Here is a 23,522-nt window from a genome sequence, read left to right as displayed (position 1 = left end):
TGCAGTTCCGCTGTACAACATGCTAAAAGAACAGCAGATTTCATAACACCATTTTGACATGGTGGCGAATAGTGAATGTAAAGACGCCAAGAAAAGGTGAACGCCTGCGTGATGAAATGCAGTCTCCGATTGCGTCAACAACATTTCCACAGCTTGAATTTTTGAGAAAAATACCAGAGTGGCTAGACTACTGGGCTAGCCTCAGACACGATGCTGGCCACCTGACGAAACTCACATGGCTTTTGGCCACACGAGCCACGCTCTGCATGAGATCGCTTTATACTGCCTGGAGGAGCTGGACTGGGATTTCGGTATGTGCTCCTTGGAAATTTCAAAACAGATTGCCTTGAGGATAGATTCGGGAAGTATCGCCAGCTATCCGGAGCCCAATACCATGTCTCGATCAGGCAGATTTATGAATCTGAGAACAAGCTAAGGCTTCATAAAGTACTGGACATGCCTGATCTTGACATTATTGCAGAACCGATCTCCGTCATAAGTGTTGAATCTCTTTGTGCACAGTTCATATAGCAGTGACCAATGCTGATGTAGCAAAAAAATCGTCGATGATTCCCGCTGTTACGTATGTTGCGGGATACTGTGCCCATGCAACACTGAAAAAGCTCATGTGTTATGTCGTGCAAGGACAATCTCGTCCTGGATAACACCAGTTTGACCATGATGACACACTGTTCATTTCAGGCATGACAAGAGGAGGATTAAAGTTTCCACGAGATGTCGTAGTGAACGCTGTACTTTATACAGACATAGTCCTTGACAATTGAGGAGTGAGCCAGTATGCATCCAAATTTCTGGCTCTTCCAAATCAGAAGGAGGCCCTTGTTTCTCTTGTGTCAACCATTCTCCACGATTCTGGAGACCTTGATACGTGTGATTCTGGTCATTCGCCAGAAAAAGTCATGCACCATATTTTGAGTGCTGCTGCCAACACGCTGTTAAATAATCTGTGCAAAACGAAAAACAACACAACAGTGTCGAAGGGGCAGCGAAAAATGCAAACTCTAAAGAGTTGAGGATTGATGACTGTATCGTTTAATGGCAAGTGTTTCTGAGATAGCGGACCTTTCTTGCACACCTGATTACATTATAAAGATAGCTTTGTATTAAGGCATTTTATAACCTGTACATGTTCTTTTCATACTCAGCAACTGCAGCTATAGAACATTTGATAGAACTGTAGTTGGTGGTAACTTGTGTACCAAATTTTTTTCCCTTCTGTATGATGGACATGTAAATGCAAATGGGTATGTTTGTTCCTGTTTCATACAGTATGGCACTGAACAAATTGTACTGTATTCTTGTGTGCGCATCTCACCAAATCACACAACTTGATGACAGCTATATTCTTTGTGTATGTGTGTGTGAGTGTGAAGTGCTTAAATAAACTCTTTATTCACTGTATTCGTTGCAACTTTTTTTAGAAATCTTGCTGGTTTGTTGTGAAACATTCGTGCAACCTGAAGTAGTATAGAATAACATATGAAGGAAGCTGACAGTCAATGCAACCAAGGAAAGCATAGGGGAATGTTCGATTTTTCTGAAGTGGTTATGAGTGGGAAGTGAATAGTGTAATCATTTTATGGATGCAAGACAACTGACTAGGAAGAATTAAAAAAAAAAGTCAAAGGAGCTACAACTGGGGCTGGTTGGAAATGCATTCTTGAAGGGGATGATAAGCGCTGTCAAAATACGAGAAGGGACGAACAAACAGGACAAAGCGCTTTCTAGCAATTGTTTATTCTATGAAGAAACATGAATATATATACACATGTTAACGTCAAATCATGCGCAGAAGAGGGAAGACCGCACCGCACTGACAAGAGCGATATGAAGAAATAAATAAAATAGAATAGAAACGAACAACACGTGCCTTTACAACAGCCGAAGATTACTAGCTTATCTTGAGGTAGTTTAATTCAGTTCTCCCTAACAGCACCGAAGCGGAGCTGACGCATTGCTTATCTGGAGCAACATGCATAGCGAAGGCGTCGATTATTTCGCATTCCCGCCTGTTCCTGAAGAACACATTTTCTAATCAGAAACCGTTAAATACTAATATTACGCTGGCACAAAACACGCAGTATTTTGAGAAATGGGTGCCCGACGGGCAACCGGAAAAATCTCGTGGGGTGAGGCTGACTTCCAGGCACATATGCTGTGTGTGACGTCACGGACGCGTGCGGAGGCCTTGAGCTAGTCTAGGTGGTATTGGTTAAGCTCCCTGCCTTTTCTCCTCGTCCTCCTCCTCCTTTCGTTGCGCAGTTTTTTCGCTATGCTGTTTTTTTCCGGCGTGCTGTTTTGACGCGTGCTGTTTTTCCGTGCCCTGTTTTGTCATCATGCTGTTTTCCCCTGTGCTGTTTTGTCGCTGTGCCATTTTTTCCCTGTGCTCTTTTGTCACTGTGCTGTTTTTGTCCGCCGTTTTTACGCATGCTGTTTTGACATGCGCTGTTTTTCCCTGTGCTGTTTTGTTCGCGTGCACCGTGCGGTGTGTTTCGTTTGCGAGATGTTCTTTCTGTATGCCCGGGGCAAACTTGCAAAATGGAATGGAGAACGAAACTTGAAAATGAAATGGAAATAGAATCCTGCAAAATGGAAGATGTTTCTCACGTGCACTTACGTGAAGACGAAGACGACGGAGCTGTGCGGACGCGTGTCGCATGGGTTCCCGCCTTGAAGCCACTTTTCGGTGGAAAGAGTCAGCCATCAATCTCGAATCTTTTTCGAACACATCCGGACCATCGTCCTGTGTCTGTCCAATTTGAATTTCGCCAACCTACGGACACCTAGGTCAATTGCCGGCCAGTTGTCGGCCCAGCCATCGAGCTAAGCCTAGCTTGCTACCCCGCCGCCGGGGACTGCGCTCGTCGAGTACGAGCGCCCAGGGACCCGCGGTGATAGAATACGCCGTGGAAGGCGAGAAAATATCACCGTCAGAGCTCGTGGATGGAAAATTGGAAATCGTTCTTCAGTACCACGACCGACTACGAGGCCTGAAGACTAAAGGGCCCGCATCGACCGCCAACGAGCCTGAGCAGCGGCATGGTCAAGGCAAGTCGAACTCGATTTTTTTAGGGTGAAAGAAGGGGTAAAAACTACTTGTCCTCTGCAAGAAAGCCCTTCTCTTGCGCTTACCGACCAATGAGTACAAAATCATTTGACCACCGCAAGGTTGGAATCTAAGGGACTTTGCGGCCGGGCTACTACTCTTCTTCGCCGGCGAAGTGGCCAGGCTGCCGTATGAGACTGAAAAATGAAGACATAATCCGAGTCAATTCGGCCAACAACACCCTCACTCTATGCACGCCCCTCCGTGAACGGGCGACTGCATACGCCAAGATCGAAGAATTCAACCTACAAAGTCAAACCTACAACGTGACGTCGTACGCGGCGCCTGAAGACTGTGAAAGAGGTCATATACACCGCCTACCCGAGTGACTCGCCTGAAGCTGTCCGCCAAGGCTTCGGAAACAAACCCAGGAATAGAAGTTGTGGATGCCTGAAAAATCGGACAATCCAGAACGGTACAGATCACGTTTTTCAGAAAGAAGCTACCCAGTCAAATAATCTCAACGTGGCGTCTTTCGAGTCCACCCGTTCAGGGGGCAACATGAAGTTTGCTTCAACTGCCGGAGAGTAGGACACCGGGCCTGCTACGAACCCGAAACGCACCTTTGCCGCCGCTGCGGAGAAAACCATTCACCCCTCTGGAGGGAGAACAGCCAGCCTCCCAACCCGTCTGCATCGTCTGCAGCGGGGGCCACAACACAGGAAGCCGGAATTACAAATTAACAAGAACCAACAAGAAATGCCCCATGGCAACCAGACACCCAAGCAAGGGGACAACCACCCAACACCAGTCGGAAACCAGTCAAGGACCAGGATCAGTGAACAGGGTGCTTCCGGACAAGGAGGCAGCCAGAGACGGAAAGCCTCCAGCTGCTTCCCGCCACTGGGAGCCCAGCAGGCAAGGCGAAGAGAAGCTCGACAGCTGCTCCAACAAAAAGGTGAGCTGGCCGGCAGATGCCTTCTAATCTGTACATATTCGAGAACAGGAGTTTAAAATCCAACTGCAATCCCGAGACCAAGAAATTGCCAACCTTAAGAAAGAGTTGGCTGAAATTAAACGCCTCTTACAAGTGGCCTCAGGCAGAAACAACGAGTGCGGCTAGAACGCCACCCAGCGCGTCCCAGGCTTCGATCAACAATGCGGTGAAAACGGACGCCATTCCGCCCACTCCCCCCACCGCGTCCCAGTCATCGGCCAATAACGCGATGGAAACAGACGCCAGAACAGCAACTAAGAGACCGCTTCCTCCAAAGGAAGACGAGGAATCCAAAAGAAAGGCCGAGGCACATGAAGCCGCCACCCCGCAGCCGTCGAAAGCGCCTACCAAACTCAGGGCAGACATTAATACTCTGTCAGAGAAAAATAGTGTTATATCTACGGAACAAGCAGACTTCTAAGGCCCCGTCACCACCAAATCAGCAGAGATAGATAGTCGCTTTGCAACACTGGAAGGACAATTATCCAAAATAGCCACCTGCATGCAGCAAATAATGGATAGACTTACAACCATCGAGGTCCGCCTACCCTCCCCCCTCTCCGTCCCCCATCTTGGATCTGTCCACGACGCCACAACCATCTGTAACCCAACATGGCTCCACGCTAATAAAAAAATGAAATTTGGCAATGGAACTGCAGAGGCTTCCACCGCAAACGGGCCCACTTGCAGCTCCATATCAAACAATCTGCTTCAACCCAAGATGGGAATGCAGTGCAAGAGCCTTGCGGTAGGGCTACACTGCCAGGCTATAGAGCATATCTGCCACCCAATTATGACACTAGTAACGAAGCCGTCTCCTTCACAGCCCAGCTCTTGCATAGAAACTTCACCGCGATTCAACATTTTATAAATGAATCAGAAGAAGAATACATCCTCCAGACAGTACCAAGACAAAAAGGACACACAAATCTCTTTATCATTAATGTATACAACCCGCTCAGAAACAAAGGCAAATGACTACCACACTTATTGATAAACACAACAAAGCTGGCTGCTAGAACTCAACTAATAATTGTGGGATACTTCAACTCTCAACACACAGCTTGGGTATGTACCAAAGCAACTTCGAAAAAGGACCTGCTCTGGCGAACCATTCAATCACTAGGGCTCACAGCGCCAAACAACCCGAGCGACCACACACGCATGGGAACAGTATGTGCAGACACCATCTCCGGACTTCTTATTCCTCTCTAAAAACGTCAGGGACGCAAAGCGAGTCAACACCGGTCAATATATTGGTAGTGATCAGTTCATCTTTAGCATTACCTTGCCCACAACAAAACTCAAAAACAAAGCTAAAAGAAATACGAACCACGGATTGGGACAAGTTCAGGAAACTTCGCTATAAAACAGCGCCAAAGGAGATCACTAACCTTAGCGACTGGCTAAGCTCCCTGAATGAGGATGTCAGCTCCACTAGCGTTGTGGTGCCAGTTGACAAAGGGGAGCAGATTGCAGATTGAAAACTCTTACACCTATGGCAGGCACACAAAGGCCTCCAAAAACGCTGGAAGAAGCAAAGACGAAACAAACAACCCCGTAAAAGGATCGCTGATATCGAGAGGCGAATCTACATTCTAAACACAACAATGGAACCAAATATGTGAAAGCATTAACGGACAACTCGGAAATAAGAATACATGGCATCTTCTAAGACACCTTCCTGACCCAGAACAAACACATCCCGTGCAACAGTCAGCTGTACAGACTCAAACATAAATATGAGGGTAGAATAGAAGACCTAATCAAACAGCTAGCAGAACGCTATCTACATACGAATGGGGGTTTCATACAACAAGAATACCGTGGTATTCGTAATCTAAATTTAGACGCAGACATCACAGACGCAGAGGTCTGGTTCGCAATTGGAAAACTGCGGACATCTGCGGCAGGACCAGACAAAGTAACGAATAAGACTCTCAGGAACTTAGACACAATGTTGATCGCGGTGGTTACGGACCTTATGGACAAATACTGGCAGGCAGGCAACATACAACAAGAGCTGAAACACGCGAAAATAACCTTTATTCCTAAAGCGGGCAAGAAACTCGGCACTGAGAATCTACACCCCATTTCATTAACATCATGCCTAGGCAAACTAATAGAACATGTCATCCTCAACAGGCTCCAAAACTATGCGGAGGACATGAACCTCCTACCTGAAACAATGTTAAGATTCAGGACCCACCTATCTACCCAGGACATACTCTTCCAGCTTAACAAGGACATAATCGAAGCTGATAAGGGAACAGGAACAGGAGGAGGTTTAGACCTTACTAAGCTTTCAACAACATCTCCCACAAAGCCATTTTGGCAAACTTGTCAGAAATTAACCCCAGAGAAAGGACGTACAATTATATCCGATCCTTTCTCACTAACAGAACAGCACTGATAACGGTCGGAACAATAGAGACTGCCCCAATCGCACTAGAACCAAAGGAGCACCACAGGGCTCCATCCTGTCCCCCTTTCCTTTTTAAGCTCTCCCTCAAAATTCTCCCCAAAATTGGCACAAATAACAGACCTACATCACACGTTCTATGCAGATGACATCACGCTTTGGGTAACCAAAGGATGCGAAAACTACATGGACGAAACACTCCAAGAAGCAGTGGAAATCATTGAGGCATGCGCATGGGAAGCTGGCCTCGCTTGCTCAGAGCAAAAGCCTGGTGATAAGATAAAGAGGTAGAAGAACTGCAACTACCCCCCCCCCCCCCCCCCCGCAAATAAAAGCCTATGTGAATGGACGATCCATTAAAGAGGTACAAACCATCTCGGGTTGTATCTACAAAAAAATGGAAAGAATAATGACACACTCACTAAGCTAAAATGCATGATAGAAGCGATGGCGCGATTAATGCGCCGCATAGCTAATCGAAGACAAGGGGTGAGCGAAAGAGATCTATGCCTACTAGTGCAGGCCTTTGCGCTAAGCAGGATAATTATTCCACCCCTTATCTCAAACTTGCTAAAGCAGAAAAAAACAAATTGGATAGCATGATACGGAGGCCTACAAAGCCATCTTAGAACTCCCACTAAATGCCTCAGCCGAAAGGCTTGTGAGCTTAGGAATACACAACAGGTACAGTGGAGTGAAAGAAGCCCATTTAATGGCTCAAATGGCGAGCAAATTCCAGAACTGGCAGGAGTATTATAACCAGGCTTGTAATAAACTTTCTACATACGAGTAAAAACGCTAAAATAGACATGCCCCGCTACTATAGGGCAGCCCTACTAATCAAACCACTTCCCAAATTCATGCAACCCATACAACATGAGGGTAAAGACGAGCGCGAGCCAAAGCCTTACATATATAATACGGACAGTGCACCGGAACAATTTATGTTGATGCGGCAGAATACAAACATACAAATGCCTTTGCAGTTGTGGCTGTGAACAAGAACGGTGACCACGTTGTCTCAGCAACCATCAAAACGAAATCCTCTGAAACGGTAGAAGAGGCAGCTATAGCCCTCACCCTAGCGCATACCAAAAGAGCACCATTGTTAGTGACTCTGAAATGGCTATCAGTAATTTCGCAAAAGGACAAATTACAAGCATATCCCGTAAAAACCTTAACGCCACCAAACTATCATCAAATTACTCCGAACTTATGGGTACCAGCCCTTTCGGAGAATCCAGGGAACGAGGCAGCGCATAAAGCCCGAGCTTTCGTTGACCGAGCAGAGTCTAGCTCCCTGATTTTTATGAAGGATTCCATGATCACATGTCATGATCTAACCAATCATTGTAATCTAGAGAGTAGAAATTTCATCCTCCGCACGAAAGCCTGACTAAAGAGCAAGATGTTACGTGGCGTCGTGTACAGACGATATCGATACGCACCCCATCACTCCTCGCGAATATTTATCCTGATAAATACAACGCGAGTTGTAAACACTGTCGCCAATGAGCCAACTACGGTCTCATCCCATGGGATTGCAAAACAGAGCCACCCTCGAATGGCCTAGCTACTGATTCTCCTTCTGAGCGGTGGGAGACCATGCTGGCTAGCTCTGACCCCAGAACCCAAGCTCTGGCGGTGGAGTGGGCTGACAAAGTCGTCGTGGGCTATGTACTCTCGACCACTTAACGCGATCTCTTAGCGCCAAGATCATTTCGATGAATAAAATGTTTTACATAAATGTGTACTTACGTGTTCAGAACGGCTAGGCACTATAACATCCACTAGATTTGTCGCGTTCCAGAGATTTCAGATCGTGCCCTGAAGGGAGACAAACCTGCACATGATTATTTCGGGCAAACGGCTGAAGCGAGAATCATACATAAAATTGCATATTGGAAAGCGAATAATAAATCCTGCGGGGAAATGCTACGATCACTCTGTTGTGCTGGCGTGTAATTCCTGGGGTACAACATGTAATGAATCGTTTCTCATTGCTCTGATGCCTTTGCGAGGTTGCGGGGACGGATGCATGCATGCTACTATTCTTGCTCTATCGACTAAAGTGTAGCTTGATTGGGGCAATTTGCAAATTTTCTTTTGCCTGCCGGGTACGGATAATAGTTTTGTTCTTCGCAAAGAATTGTTATTTTGCGGAAAATTTGTGGTTTTCTTGTCGCAAAATTTTCACAAGTCGCAAAATTTTTACACGTTTGAGCCCCGCTTCCAAGCCTAAATAAATGCTGTTAAAAAAAAAGCCGCTGCTTGTAGACCACCATTACAACTGGTTGCGTATCCATCTGGTAGCAGTTTTCGTATCGTTCTCGCATACTGCGTGCAGCCAGTCGCCGGGAATGGCGGCTTGTGTCACGAAGTGGCCAATACCAATGAGCAAATATGTCACTGAATTGCTTCCAGCGCTTATTTCTTTGCATGATCTGTCGCCCAGCAGAGAAAATACTTTGCATAAATTTACGTGTAAATATAACCACTGCAGTTTTAAAGCCTGCACCAGCTGTGCGTTGCAAATATTTGTCATTCCTCATTTCCCCAATATCTGACGAAGGACCTTGAGTTGGGCGTGTTGGTACAGATGCATAAACTAAAAAAGCGCATACAGGACTGAACACGGAGGTAAGAGCACCCGGTTCAATGTCTGGCGGCCTTCCCCGTTTCTTTCACGTTTTGAAAAAAAAAAAAAAACTATTCTTAGCTTCGAGACCACAGGCGGCGTCCCGGAATAGGGTGAATAACTTGAACCTTCAACTGCGCACCCGAACAGCAACACCGCTTTTCCCAAGCCGGAACGCAGATTTCACCGAACCGAGGAACGAAATGAGCACATACGTTCTTTCAAGACCAGCGCGATTTGTAATTGTGGGGTGTATAGCTGTCGCCGAATTTCGGAAAGCTTGTGGGCCCAATAGCACGCTGCATTCATCATCATCATCAGCCTGACTACGCCCACTGCAGATCGAATGCCTCTCCCATCTCTCCAATTAACCCTGTCCTGCAAGCTGCATTATACAGGGTTTATTCTCTGGAGCGCTAAATGAAAATTTTCTGCTCTTCACCGTCTACTGTCAGAATTTCCTACTTCCCCAGCACAAACTGCACCCTTGCCGCAGGGACTCGACAGCAATACGTAAAAAAGGTAGAAGAGAAAACAGCGCTGGAATAATAAGCGTGTACACACTTCTCGCCGAATTTGGGACGCCTGACCGCACAGCTCTTGCACAGTACACTACGACGCTGCCATCCCACAACATAGAGTGTGTCCAGCCTTTACCACCTCTTCGCGTTCTAGAAAAGATAACGAAAATGTGGCTGGCTCCCTCCAATTGGAGACGTGATGTATCTATAGCCAGCCGTAAGCTGGTTCTTGAGCGGTGAGCGCTGCGAACATCAGGATTCAAGCAGAACCACCATACACAGACCGACACCGCGTCGACGTACCCGATCCCCTCTTGGGATAGCCATACTGGGTCACCAGCAGCGCCCTCCATAGCCCATGAAAGTTGCAAAAAGAGAGGCGCTGTTTGTTGTCGTCGGCCTGACTGGTATTTCATTACCTTAAAAGCCTCCCCAAAAAAGGGTGTTACATAAGGGGTGGCAAAAATTAAAAGCACAAATTCACAATAACATGAACGTTTTTACATTTTCAGCGAAAAGACTTGGGCAAGTGATGGTGGCAACGTTGTTTGGAAGGTCGTTCCAGTCCGCGGCTGCACGAGGAAAGAAAGAATTAGAAAATGTGACGGCGCATGAGCGTGGCCGAGCACCTTGTAAGGCGATGGCTGTTGCGATGAGACATGCGTGCTGGGGGAAGAATATAAGGAGCGATGTGCGTAGGGTTGTGGAAGAATGTGTGAAATAAAGACAGGCTGGCAATGTGACGGCGGAGTGATAAGGGTGATAATCCGGATGCTGTTTTTGAGGAGGAAACGCTGATGTCATAAGATGACGATAAATGAATGAAGCGAGCAGCACGATTTTGAACAGATTCGAGGGCATTGATTAGGTAAGCTTGATGAGGATTCCAAATGGGCGATGCAAATTCTAGTTTGGACGTGACGAATGATTTGTAAGCTAATAACTTTAAATGTTGGGGAGCATGGTGAAGATGGCTCTTGAGGAAACCTAGCGTCTTGTTTGCTGACGATATTATGTTAGTAACATGCAAGCTCCAAGAAAGATCACTAGAAATTGTTATGTCTAGATACTTGTGTGAATGAAGTAGTTGTACGGTGAACTTCAGATATTACGTAATAGAAGATTAGAGGATTACGCCGACGGCTGATAGACAAAAGATTACATTAACGTGGGCTAAGTTCCATTAGCCACTTATTACACCACTCCTGAACAGCATTAAGATCATTTTGAAGAGAAGATTGGTCAGCGCTGGTGATAATAGCATGATAAAGTACACAGCCGTCAGTGAACATGCGTATGTTAGATGTTACGTTTGAAGGCAGATCATTAATGTATATGAGAAACAGTAGTGGGCTAAGCACAGATCCCTGCGGGACGCCCGACGTTACTAAGAGTGAGTTAGAGTTGTTATTGTTAACGGAGACAAACTGCGAACGATTAGTCAAAAACTGTTCAGTCCACTTCAAAATATGGGGGTCTAAATTTAATCGAGAAAGCATTATCAGCATGCGGTTATGGGGTACTTTATCAAAGGCTTTGGCAAAATCTAAAAATACGATGTCAGTCTAGATTAGAATAGATAAGAATCAAGCAGCGTTGGTCGCATGGGATTGCTTCAACGCGCGCTCTCCCGTCACGTACCGGATATTCAATGTTTACGTCTGCAACATTGTGAAAAGTGCACCCCTCAAGTGGTTGGGGCATCAACAGCCATAACTTTTAAATGGCTACTGAGGTCAGTCTGACAAGTTTTCGTACTGTTGTGAAAGGCACCCTCTAGGCTCGCTAGCGCTGAAAGAGCCCTCTGCTCACATTGATTTTGAGAGATGAGAATGTTCCTAACACTGAAGAATCGCTTCCTTTCATCGAATTCTTACTATAGACTGCTTAATTTTCCATGCAAAGTGCGCTTGTTTTGTTCGTTCTAATTCAAGCGAGTGCGTCAAAATTAGCGTACTTTTCGTTCATATTCAGCTTTAAGTGGACTTCCTCTATTGACAGGTGCTGGAGCTTACTCTTTATGACGCATTGTGCTCATGCAAGGCAAGAAAAGGAGCCCGCAGATAACACGTATAACCTGTTGTGCACTGTGGATGTGCTATGTAAACACCAACTAAAAATATTATTTTCCAGGAATTTGGAGCAAGCCTTGTTATCTTTAAGGAAGCCTGCCTGGCTCCCTGGCTGGCTTCGCTTTTGCTCAAGCAGTGTTCTTTGGTGGAAGTGGAGGAAACCGTTTCGTTGCGCCCCGTTCGTAGGGGGGAGTATACGAAACTAGAAATGAGTTCTCGGGGTGTTTTTACAGCTGTTTGAACAGTCTATTGCAAATAGGTTGTTTCTTTACATGCCTCACTATACACACGCTCATCTGCGTGAGGAGGCAGGGTGTCGGAAGCCCCGACTGTGTTTCGCGTTGCGGACGATAGGCGGCGCAGCGATCGCAATGCTCTGGGCGTATACAGATGTTATTCGGCACGAAAAAGAACCCAGTAACATTAACCCCTATGGCATGACCAATGATCAGTAGCCATAGCCGCTGTGAAGCCATAGGTTTTGTTAACGCATTCTAACGCTGCGGTGACGACAGGCAGGAGGACGGAGGAAGATTTGGGCAGCAGTCGTTCTCGTTGGGCTAACTTTCACCCTCCTACGAAAGAACGCAACTCAGTGGCTGCGATAGCAACACGCGCCCTTCGGGACTGCTCGTTCATTTTTGCCTTCTGCGCTTTGCCGGTGTGCAGTCGCTTTTGCTCAAGCAGTGTTTAACTGCCTTTTCGGAAGCGACAAACCTTGCATACGAGAACCGCACTGACTTCGTTTTTTCAGCTAAGAAGCTTAGAGAAATGCATCCTGCATAAAAACGCAGCCGCCGCGGTCGGGTTCGAACCCGGGAACTCCGGATCGACTACTGATCCGGAGTTCCCGGGTTCGAACACGACCGCGGCGGCTGCGTTTTTATGGAGGAAAAATGGTAAGGCGCCCGTGTGCTGTGCGATGTCAGTGCACGTTAAAGATCCCCAGGTGGTCGAAATTATTCCGGAGCCCTCCACTACGGCACCTCTCTCTTCCTTTCTTCTTTCACTCCCGCCTTTATCCCTTCCCTTACGGCGCGGTTCAGGTGTCCAACGATATATGAGACAGATACGGCGCCATATTCCATTCCCCCCCAAAACCAATTATTATTATTATTAAATAACACCGTGCTTCCCCAACCCTCCCCTTAAAAAAAAATGCAAGTCCGTCCCTAGCTAGCGAAATTTCCCGCTGCCTTGTGTCATCATTTCGCGCGAAAGCAGCAGCCCAGCGATCAAGCGAAACATGTTTTTCTGCATTATCTTGGTTCTGAGCTTTGGCTTACGGCTTAGCTTATGACCAGTAGAAAGTTTCTACAGAAACTTCAGTTCAAGATTTCAAATATAGGACCACTCTCAGGCCCATAAGGAAAATGTGACCATGCATATGCAGCGCACCCTTCTTCGGGTCCACGTCTCGCGTTTGGCTCAGGCCCAAATGGACAATATTCTCCTTGAGCACTGGAGTTACGGGCACACCGAAGCCGTGTCTACATGTATGCGCACACACCCCCTCACGCCTCTAATTAGTCCTCCTTCCTCACCTCTCTCTGCAGCATCTCATCGGCAGGGGACTCCTTCCAGTCGACGTCCTCGTCGTGGCACTGCTGACCGTCGAGCGGACAGATGCGTGAGCCGTCTTGCGCGGACTGCTGGTAACAAGTCGCGCACAGGAGGTGCATGCAGGGAAGCAGCGCGTTCGTCTTGCGTACCAGTCCGCAGGCGCTGCACACCCTGTTCTGAGGAATGGGCTTAACGAAGCGCAAGGGCCTCCAGTCGAGCCCCGCGGAGAACCCGACCAGAGTGTACGGCGGATTTCCCCGACGCATCGTACTGGCCGCCCTGTGGCCGCACTGCGCTCTGCTTCGACTGCCTTTACGGGTTGCTCAAAGCTCGTTCGTATCGTTCTGCTTCTTCGGACTGTTGTGAAAGCTGTAATCGCGTTTTGATATCTGCTGACTGGGCCTCTTTCCTTCCAATGTTTATGCGCGTGCGTCGTAAAAATGAGGTTTCGCGCAGTAAAATGCCTTAAAAAAGCAAAAATAACTTCAGCGTTTCAACTTGTTATTGGAGTTCAGAGGCAAACGCTACCGAGTCCTTATGCAGCAAAATGTTCCCATGCTTTTTTCACAGGCATCTCCTCTCTAGCGGTGAGGTACGCGTGGCAGATTGCGTTACGTGCTGTTTGCGCGATGAAATACTTGAGCGCAGTATCAGGAAGACGAGGCACTTCTGCAGTTCGCATTCCTAAGACTGTAGTTCAGAAGGGCGTGTTGTTGGGCTAGTTGGTGTCTCATTTTTCAGCATTTGTCTCTATTTTTTTGCGCTAATTTCTTTACATTATACATGACTATAGTTATGAAAGTATTCTCTAATTGCTTCTTTGTCCAGGTGTAGGCAATATGCTGTACCTCACTGTGTACCTCTTTTATTTCTTCATTTTATCGGTGCCGCCGAGTATTTGACCACAGCCCAAACCTCCAGCGCTTATTCTCGGAAGTGCGCTGGTCATGCAGCAAGCATGTGGTGTTTGCGTTCATGTGTTTGTTCAAGAACACAAGCGGTACTGATGTAAGAAAGTCTATCAGAGAGTCCATACGTAACTATTTTTTTCCGCGAACAGATTGAAAAATAGATGACTCAAGACACCCACCGAAATTCCGTCTGCAAGACAAAACGCTACAACCCGGGAGACTCTAAGGGTAATAGGTAGTAGCTAGGCCATAACCTAATTATTACATTGCAAACTTCAAGCTAGGGATCGAGTTGAGATGATTTTTTTGCAGCGGCAGCTGTTTCTGCTAGCCATCCACCGCGGTCACACGGGTCGCTCCGCACCTGTGTTGTGCCGCGATGCTTAGCCTAAAAGTTCCGCTGGGCCTAGAAATAAGCCCGGGAGCTGTTTGCAGATTTTATTTTCGTGGTTTTCGAGCCTTCCCTGAATTTCGCCAAAATGATCAGACAGTGTTTGGATTGGATAGACTGTTTGATATCGTCTATCTTTGCAGATGAACATTTTAGATTGGTTTTTGGTCCTTTTTATCTAGTCGTTTATTATATAATTTTCATATTTGAAGGCTCTGGCAGAGAAACTTTTAATTCTTATAGGTTAGCAAGATTCCCATTTTCGAGACCGTTTTGTACTGAATTCTTTTCCTTTTAACAGCATTTTCGGCAATGCCTGAGCAGGTACCATTATGGAACGAAAACTTCAATTGCGAACCTCTCGCTTTGTGAAATCAAGCCATCTTCCCTCTTTGCGCACCGTTAACCTATCTCGCCACTCTTCCCTAATATCCACCTTACATAGTTGGAAGCTAATGCGTCGTTCAGCTTACGCCGACCTCTCTGTCATTTCTTCTGTAAGCTAATTATATATTTCTTATTCTACACCCTCACTTAAAAGAAAGAGAGCTCGTTGAACCTTTTTCATTGCGAACATTTTTCTCGTTAATTAGGAAAGATAAGCTTACCATCCATGGAGGAACGTTCAGAAAATTATCTAGCGACACTTCTGTTCGTGAATTATATCATTTTAAAATTATTAAAGGTCACTAAGCTGACTTTACAAAATCAGCTGCTCTTCGGAACGCTCTTGCATTACCCCCCGGTATTCGTCCTCTATTAATTTAGCAGCTTCACAGTGCGCGGTGTTACTCAGTGATGGAAATTTGGCTTTTGTTACAATTTCTATACTCTTATTAGTGACGTACAAACAAGCACGAGGTTGCAGTTAACTGCATCCGGGAACGAGCAGGACAATGCATTGTATTGCCATCAATTTCTTCGCCATAGAAGCGCTTCAACTAAAACCTACTGCGCATTGTTACTGCGCACAACAACGACCAGGACTAAACACGTAAGTAACAGGACAAGCGCGATCCTGTTCCTTACGTGTTTAGTCCTGGTCTCTGTTGTGCGCAGTTGCAGTTTATTCAGTCATGAGCCAGTACTAACTAGCCCAACTTGCTGCTCTATTACAGCGTATGCCTATATTTCTCGGCCTATAAGCACTGTGCAGTCTACTAAAAGCAGCGACGGCTGCTTACTTCTACACAGTCAGCGCGCAAATTTCGTGGGGTCAAAATACGGTTGGGCGTGCTACAGTACATACGCTAGAACAAGAGTGCAGTCGCGTGCTATTTTTTTATACTTCGAGCGTTTTTTGACTGATGGACGCCGCGGTGGCTTGCTGGTTACGGTGCTCGGCTGCTAACCCGAAAGACGCGGGTTCGATCCCGGCTGTGGCGGTCACATTTCGATGGAGGCGAAATGCTGGAGGCCTGTGTGCTTTGCGATGTCAGTGTACGTTAAAGAACCAAAGTGGTCGAAGTTTCCGGAGCCCTCCACTACGGCGCCCCTAATTGCCTGACTCGGTTTGGGGCGTTAAAGCCCGTAAACGTAAACCTAAACCTTATTCAATGACGGAGAAGAGTGCTACGGAGCTGGCAAGTTGCTTCAATGAACAAAATCACCTTTTTTGGAACCTCATCTACAGATTTAATAAACACGCTCAGGCCTAAAATGGGTTCTACAATTTTTACGTAAGTGATGTTATCTAATAACAAATTAGGCATAAAATACGCCTCGGTATTGCCACCGTAAAACAGTATGGCAGGCAATATTCTGCCCTTTGATCGATCTGGACTGTGCGTCTTATTTTACAGCGGGGCCGTTCAGCGCCCGTTCCTTGGGTTTCGAGGCGTTGGTGTTACTTGTAAAAGAAGGAGGAGAGTCAGAAGAGAGTGATTGAACTCCTGAGGGCAAGATAGTGAAATATGCGGTGAGGACAGGGGAAGACAAGTTCGTGGGGTTCGACAGGCGCGTTCTGTAAGAGGGTGAGGAGTGCAGCGCGAGCACGCGTTAAGTGGCTATCCCTGGCTTGAGCGGCGCTGGCTTCTTCTGTAAGAGGCTGAGGGGGATATGCCATATAATGTGGAGTATAGGTCAGAACCGCGGAAAAGAAGTTCGTTGGACGTCAGAATGCACTTCCCGCCCGCACATCACGTCAGTGATCGGTGTATCTGGTCGGCTGAATTACGTCAGCCTTAGTTGGCCGCGTTAATGAAGAAGGAAGAGGTCGGAATAAGTAAAAAAATTCGGGGATGACGGAACACAAGTTACTGCCGCACATGCCAAGCGTATTAATGAGGAAGCATACTTATAGAGATTTTTTAAAATCCAAATGGACCAATTGCTGGCAACGTGTTGCACACTGTAGAGCAGGAATAACGTTGTCCGCTACATTGATCAGTACACAGTACACAGGCGCAGCACACGATGTGCTGTGGAATGCACTTCAGCACCCGCAGCAGCCTCCAGTCGAGATCCACGGAGAAGCCAATCAGGGTGCACTCTTTGCTTCCCGGAGGCATCGCCCACAACGTCCGCTCCACGCTGGGCAATCAGCAGGAAATGCCGTTTCCGCCACGTAGCACCGCGCTCTTGTCGCTCCACTCGCATTTCGTTCAGACTGTCGCCGCACCGATAACTGCCACCTCTCCTATCTCTACAGGATGCGCGTATTTTCGGCGAAAGAACTCCATTGGTGTCGGTCGGCTGTCGGTTCTGTATAACGCTGACGGGGGGTTTTTTTCGACGAATCACGCGTAAAACTAAATTTTTATGGCAGCGCTTTTTCCCTAGAGGCACTTTAAGATTTGTAATAGGCTATCTAGAACTCCTTCCTGGCACCGCCAGAACACATTGGTATACCAAAATTGCGATTAAATGTTTGCGAAATTCAGCGCTTGCAGACGGAGCACAATATGGCAGACGCGATTTCGTCGAGCTATTTTTCTATCTTGAAGCAGGTTGGTTTACTGTGTACGAAATAAGTATATTCATGTTCATTTAGTTAGCTCCTGTATTGTTGTGTAGGCATTTGTGTGATGAGTTACGGGGTTTGCAGACATGCACTGCGTGAACAAAAAAAAAAACGGCTCAAGAACCTCACATTTTATCACTCTGAACATTTCAAGGGGACAATGCTGACAACTCCGTCAGTTTTTGTGCTAAGAAAAAAAAATGAATCGCAATGCTCTTTCCGGCAATGATGATGTTTTTCTCGCCGCAAAAAAAATTGAGTTTCTTGCTAATAATTTTGATATAGAGATGAAATGCCTTCTTCCATGAGTCTATTCAAACTTTTGACACTTACATAGAAAATGATTCCGTGATCACTGCTTGATGAAGTCGAGAGTATGATAGAATCCCGCCGAAATGTCAACTTCAAATTTCATTTTACTGGTCGGCGTCTCTGCTTTTTGAAATGACCACTATTTGAGCATCGGTTTCAGCTAGCCTCCGGGACACACACACACACACACACACACACACACACACACACACACACACACACACACACACACACACACACACACACACACACACACACACACACACACACACACACACACACACACACACACACACACACACACACACACACACACACACACACACACACACACACACACACACACACACACACACACACACACACACACACACACACACACACACACACACACACACACACACACACACACACACACACACACACACACACACACACACACACACACACACACACACACACACACACACACACACACACACACACACACACACACACACACACACACACACACACACACACACACACACACACACACACACACACACACACACACACACACACACACACACACACACACACACACACACACACACACACACACACACACACACACACACACACACACACACACACACACACACACACACACACACACACACACACACACACACACACACACACACACACACACACACACACACACACACACACACACACACACACACACACACACACACACACACACACACACACACACACACACACACACACACACACACACACACACACACACACACACACACACACACACACACACACACACACACACACACACACACACACACACACACACACACACACACACACACACACACACACACACACACACACACACACACACACACACACACACACACACACACACACACGCACACACGCACGCACGCACGCACGCACGCACGCACGCACGCACGCACGCACGCACGCACGCACGCACGCACGCACGCACGCACGCACGCACGCACGCACGCACGCACGCACGCACGCACGCACGCACGCACGCACGCACGCACGCACGCACGCACGCACGCACGCACACACACACACACACACACACACACACACACACACACACACACACACACACACACACACACACACACACACACTGTTTCGACGCACGCGGCTCGCTTAAGAAATCGGTGGCTAATTACGACTCTTGTACTCAACTTTATGGGCTTTTGTAGCTGATAGAAATTCAGTTTTCACTTAAACTATCTGTCGTTATATATCTGTCGTTATATCTGTCGTTATAATGCAGGAATCTATAGATATACTGCAGATTTTACTATAGACAGATATATAGACTTTACTTTGTCCTCAGTAGTGTCGATTTAACGTTTATGCTCTTCCTGCCCGTTGTGAATGCCTAGAATACCTACTTAATTCCCGCTGTGTGACAGGAAACACTTTGCAAAAAAAAAAGCCTACTCCGTTCTCATGTTTAGCTGCGACTTTAGAACTGCTGTCACGTAACCGGCGTGAACGAGCGCCTGCGTTTGGCACTGCCGACGTCGCAATGAATTGCACCAGGACTAGCGCGTCTACTCCAACGGTCGTCGTACAGAAAAGCAGTTTTTTCTATTTTTACATTTAAAATGGCTGCTGTGTTGTCCAGTGTGGCGGAAAAAACCCCTGAGGCCTGGCGAAGAAGCTAAGGATGTTCCCATTATCCCTTTCGCTATGGATCGAAAAATTGCGAGCATTCGCCATTTGAAAGAAACTAGGAAGAACAAAGATTGTGAAATTAGAAAGAGGCCAACTGTGTGCGCTTACAGCGTAAGTGTGTCCTTGAAATGAGCATTTTGCTTCCGGTGAGTGACCAGAGAGCTGACATGCAGTCGCAAGGTAAAGTTTGAGTGGCCTTGGCATGTCCAGGAAAGCACCCAAAGTGATTAGTCGGATTACCTGTGAACTCTGATATTCTCGGTTATCTTCTCGTTTCTTCAGTGCACATATTTGCGACACTCACTAGCTAAATATCTGTGGGGGTTGGACTTTTCTCGGCTTTTTTATTTTTTGAGGATTCGGTTGACTTTTTTCAGTATTTGTTTGAGAACGCAAGTTTCGTTTTTTTTTTCGACAAAAAAATTTTTGGACGAACAAATTACTCACTTTTTTCGGCGATTTGATATGACAATAATGTGCAGTCAAAAGTCACTTGGAGCCTATCTGAGTTTTTGTCAGCGCGAACAGATTATTTACTAGTAAATAACGTGCAAATGGTATAGCCCTTGTAGCTGTGTTTGTAGTAATTGCTATCATCGTTAACGAAGTAACACAAGTTCAATTAGACAGCCGGCAGACAAAAACGCAAGTGGAAGCCCACTTAAACTAGGTTGACATGTCATTGTTGCGTTGTCGCATTGAGTTGGGCGAGCGGGCGGGGCATCACGTGGTCTGCGCGTGTGTGGCAGCGACGGAACTTCCGCTGAATCGTCGTTGTAACCAGAACATGATGCTTTTTTCATGAAATCCATGCATGCTTTCGTCTAAGTGTTCTACGTGCTCATGATAAATCTATTTAAACGTCTGACGGCCCTACGTGATAAAACTGGGCTTAGCTAGAAGGCGGCGAGGTTGTGCTACTTCCCGGTCTGCAGAGGCGTGTAAGATAGCGGAGAATTGCTTAAAATCACACAACCGCGCTGCTTAAGCAATAATACCGCCTTCGCATCACGTCTCCATGGCTCCCCTCCAAAAATTTCAACGTTCACTGGGCGTAACCCGTACTCAACAGCCAGCTAACTATGGAAAGTAGCTGTGAATACTGACCTTTTTCAGTTAAAACCAAATTTCAAAAAACTTTTATCGGTCTCTTTCAGCACGAAATTGGTTGACCAGTGCAAGCTCTCTAACTTCATGTCATAACTCTTGTATTGAAGTGAAAGCTCTCAGCGAGACATGAACTCCACTGCTATTTGGATGGTTCATATATGAAATTCCGCCGCGGTGGCTCAGTGGATGTGGTGCTTGGCTTTTGATCCGAAAGACGCGGGTTCGTTCCAGGTAGCAGCGGTCGCATTTCCGTGGAGGCGAAATGCTAGAGACCCGTGTACTGTGCGATGTCAATACATGTTAAAGAACACCAGGTGGTCTTAATTGTCCGGAGCCCTCCACTACGGCGTCCCTCACAACCCAATTTGCTTTGCGATGTAAAACCCCACACACCAACCAACCATCATATGTGAGCACGTCAGAACACAGTGTCATGAGCAAGACGTATCAACATTCGTAGCTTTCATTGCAGATTTCTTTATCTCCCAACCTTTCCATCTCCATCCCCTCCAATTTCCCCGTCGCGATGCCGCAGTGGCTTTGGAGTTCGACTGCTGACCCCAATATCGCGTATTTAATCGCATCCACGGTGGCTGTATTTCGATGGAGGCAAAATGCAACAACTCCCGTGTGCTGTGTGGTCAACAGGACTTGTCGGGCTAGTTGGTTGATCATAATGCAAAAAAGACGAACTGCGCAACAAGAACACGGACGAAAGGGAGGCAGACACACACTAACGCGTTAGTGTGTGTCTGCCTCCCTTTCGTCCGTGTTCTTGTTGCGCAGTTCGTCTTTTTTGCTGTGTGGTGTCAGTGCGCGCTAAAATCTTCGCGTGGTTTAAATAGCCCTCCACTATAGCGTCAATCATAGCCCACAAGTGTCCGTTCGGGACAGAAAGCACAGAAATTTACAATTTCTAAACAGGAAGCCCGTGTGTTGGGCGATTTCAGCGCACGGTAAAAACACCGCCAGGGGGAAAAAGCCACGCTTTGTCCTGTGCTTCCTTCTCTTCGTTCCTCGCCGTTTTCCGCGGTTGCAATATGTACTTCCTGGCCAAAACTGTTCGGGAGCCCCCCCCCCCCCCCCCCCCCCACCTTTGCGGCACCTTTTTTTCTCTTTTATACCCTCCGCCATTCCTTCCCGCTAGGTGTCCACCTACAAGTGAGACAGTTATGACCCTTTCCTTTCAAAAAAAAAAAAAAACACTCGTTGTTTTTTTCCTTCAGGTCTCACGGGCCTGCCGCATGCACTTGGGAACATGCAGCGGCTAAGATGTCCACAAAGAAGTGAGACAGCTGCTGCGACATGTCCTTTCATCAAAACCCAATATCCTGTTTTCAAGAAAGCAATAAATTACAGGAAGAGCAGAGAAAACTAGACGCGGCCTCGCAGCCGTCGCATGCTCTGAAGCGAGAACTACGACTGCATACGAAACACCGTCCTCCGAATAACACGTATGAAAAACGCTGCCTCTTGTTTTCGCGTCGCAGCGTAGACGTCGTTGGACAGTGTGTATTCAACTCCAAAGACAGGAGCGTTAATTCTGGCAATACAGCTGCCAGACGAGAGAGTTAACATCTACCCTCGATACCAGACTTGTTATTTTGACATAGTTTCTCAATGAATTGCCTCTGTAATGCAATTACCCGCGTGGAGAAAAGTCAGTGCTTTTCCTTTAGTTAGCGGACGGAGACACGACAGGTACGAGCGATAATGTTTTGAAGCACTAGCGCTAGCAATGAAGAAAAGAAAAGACATTCTGAGTAACACGCATACAAAACGTTTATTCCGCGAAACGAGTTACTGATTAACTGATACATGTTGTAGAGACACATGATTCGCAGTTTCTCTGAACCACCCCGTGGGCTTGAACCAAAGCGATACAGCCGTACACAAAAGGAAAATGTGGAAGAAGAACGCGCTCAGGCCGACTATCTTTGTCCTACGGCGGCTGAATAAACATGCTCGCGCACAAGACTGAAAATTTTCCGGTGAAAAGAAGAAAAAAGAAAAAGCCATGACGTCGACGACGTCAAAGACGATGTCTTTTCCTTCCGCGTGTGTATATTTGACCAACTTTCCTTTCCCTGATTGAAAAGAAGCAGATGTGGCGGTGATGATTAATGTTCGAGATAAAAATTCTTGCGCAGTTGGAGCGTATTTTTGCAGGACCAGAGTAAGTTTGATATATACAATGTGGTTACACGCGCGAGCGACATGCATGTCGGGTAACAGCATTAGAAGAAAGAAGTGATAGGCAAAACAACTTGTTTGATTTGGTTCATGGGGTATGACGTCCCAAAGAGACTCATGCAAATACGGACGCCGCAGTGCAGGGCTCTGGATAATTTCGAGCGCCTTGGGTTCTTTAATGCGCACCGACGTCGCACAGTACATGGGGCTTTAGCACATCGAAATAATTTTGCACACGAAATTCCTGTTTTTATAATGGGTTCGGGATGTAAATGGATAAGTACAAGGCCGTCCACACTTGGGGTTAACACACGAGCGCATGCCGCGCTCTTCGGAGCCCCTGTGCGTCCTACGCGGCCGCGCTACTAAGGAACCTGCAACAGGATGCGAAGCAGCACCTAAAGATCCTTCCTCGCCTGCGCCAATTGAGTTTTACGCGTGGAAGCGTCGGACCACAGCCTCTTATATTTTCGGAATCATAGGCGGCTATGGTCGGACGCATTGGCATTCTGAAGAGCGGGGTCAAGCGCTCGCGTCTCACCCCAAGTGTGCATAGCCCCGTATATGTGCGCCGCTCAGAGAGAGGAAGAGAGCGGACAGGGAAAGCCGGCAACGACAACCAGGGGGAGGTA

At 46.9% G+C, this 23,522-nt stretch overlaps 1 long non-coding RNA gene across 1 annotated transcript; it reads left to right on the top strand.

Annotated features, from left to right (window-relative positions):
* The first annotated feature begins 2,654 nt into the window (after nucleotides 1-2,654).
* LOC144102914 (uncharacterized) lies at nucleotides 2,655-13,736 on the top strand. The gene is made up of 2 exons (XR_013308263.1): nucleotides 2,655-4,025; nucleotides 13,274-13,736. It is a non-coding gene; the product is annotated as an uncharacterized LOC144102914 (long non-coding RNA).
* The last annotated feature ends 9,786 nt before the right edge of the window (nucleotides 13,737-23,522 follow it).

The sequence above is a fragment of the Amblyomma americanum genome, chromosome 1 (assembly GCF_052857255.1).
Source record: "Amblyomma americanum isolate KBUSLIRL-KWMA chromosome 1, ASM5285725v1, whole genome shotgun sequence".
In the NCBI taxonomy this organism is placed as follows: domain Eukaryota; kingdom Metazoa; phylum Arthropoda; class Arachnida; order Ixodida; family Ixodidae; genus Amblyomma; species Amblyomma americanum.
This window is presented reverse-complemented; position numbering and strand designations above follow the sequence as displayed.